This window comes from Ursus americanus, chromosome X, assembly GCF_024610735.1.
Source record: "Ursus americanus isolate L20-20 chromosome X, mUrsAme1.1.p, whole genome shotgun sequence".
Taxonomy (NCBI): Eukaryota; Metazoa; Chordata; class Mammalia; order Carnivora; family Ursidae; genus Ursus; species Ursus americanus.
Genome location: NC_142164.1, coordinates 7,723,697 through 7,725,570, shown reverse-complemented (window position 1 = coordinate 7,725,570; position 1,874 = coordinate 7,723,697).

Below are 1,874 nucleotides of genomic sequence, written 5' to 3'. Positions count from 1 at the left end.
AAAAGGATAAAATGAATTTTCAAACATGCCAAAACTCACGTTCCTCTGGGAAAACTAACAGAATATCTAAGGGAGTAAACAGACAAAGGAAAACATGTAGTCAGGAGACAGTGACAGTGTCTGTCATCAACCCAAGTGAGCAGTGAACACCTGTCCCAGCATCACAGCTGTGCGGCAGGCCCACCAAGCATCCTCTCACCAGATGAGTAGCTCAGAAATACTGTCTGAAGTTGGTCAAATGGGTGATAAAATTGTTAATTGTTAATATATTAACAGACAGTATATAGTTATTTAAAAATTTATCACTAAAAAAAAAGATATTTATCAATAACCAGAAGCAAGAGTTAAAAGAGCTAAAGGAGCAGGGTTGATGGTTGAGAGATGAGCAGCAGGGGAATGTTGCTTTTCATTTTAAGCCGATAAAGTTGGTGATGAATGGACTGGATCAGAGTCAAAGAGACCAATCAGGAACTACTGTAGTAGAGCGTTGGCAGTGGGCACAGAAGAGACGACTTTCAGAAAACCTACTAGTGGGCGGCTGGTGTATGAGTTGACGATGACTCCAGTGTTTCCAGATTGAGCGATTTTATTTTATTTTTTAAAGATTTTATTTATTTATTTGAGAGAGAGAGCTGGAACAGGGGAGAAGGCAGAGGGAGAAGGAGAAGCAGACTCCCACTGAGCAGGGAGCCCCATCCCAGGATCTTGAGATCATGACCTGAGCTGAAGGCAGACAGACGCTTAACCCACTGAGCCACCCAGGTGCCCCCAGATCGAGCGATTTTAAGTCAGAAGTAAGATTTCCGTGCAGTGTTTTTTTTTTTCCTGTTTACGTGCAGCCCTCTTATGGAAATACAAAAATTGCTACACCAGTGGAGGAGACCTCGTTGGTCCACTTTAATTTTTGATATTTTGCAATATATTTTTTACATGCAGCAGTGTCAGGTTGTATAACTCAAAAATTTCACAATGCCCACAGCTCAATCGCTCTGAGTAGAATGGGGAAATAGAAAGAAAATGACTTGACAGATTGTTGTAGAAAGAGACTTTTTTGGTGGTGGGCAGACCGGGGATAAAATCATCATGGCTTTATCTATATATCCAAAAATAACCACTATTGTAAGATAAAGGAGTGCTTTTTTCACGGGAGATTAAACTCGCCTTTAAAATCTCTCTGTTGACTTCAGTAACTATGGATGCTCCATACCTCTGAGGTCAACAGACCAACGGTGAAGCAATGGTAGGAAAATTGATGGTGTTATGACATTTTTGTGCTCAAATTAAATACTGCAGCTTATCTCTGTAATTACGATATTTAGAAAGGACATCACCAAATAAGATGGGGACATAAATCACCACAGAGAGCTATGGAATCAGCTTTTGGCATAAGTAAGAAAGAAGTCCCACAGAGCACCCACTGAGCTCCAAGAGAAGCTGATTGAAAGGCCATTAGCTCAGATGACTTCTTTCCGTCTGATGGATAAGGCCTGAAATACATTGCCCCTAATAGATGATTTTAAAAGGAGATCAAGAGAAATCTGGGCTTGGAATTTTAAAAGATGCATTGAGCATGCACCAACTTGTCTTTCCTCCCAAGGTCCTCTTGAAATTATCGAAAAGATGTTGGCGAGGAGTGGGGAGAGAAAGGCAGCAGGCAGGAAACTGAGATTTCTAAGAAATCGCGGATGGCAGAAAGCAGAACGCAGACGAGATGCAACTGGGTAGGAAACAGGACGGAACATCCTAGCCCAAATAGCACAGGGCAAAGAGGAAGGAACGAAGAGGACAATTATCACGGAGTCGAGTACATGGGGAATGGCTCAGCCAGCCTGCCACTGTGTTCCAGTCCTCCCCCCATTCCGCCCAGCAGGCCA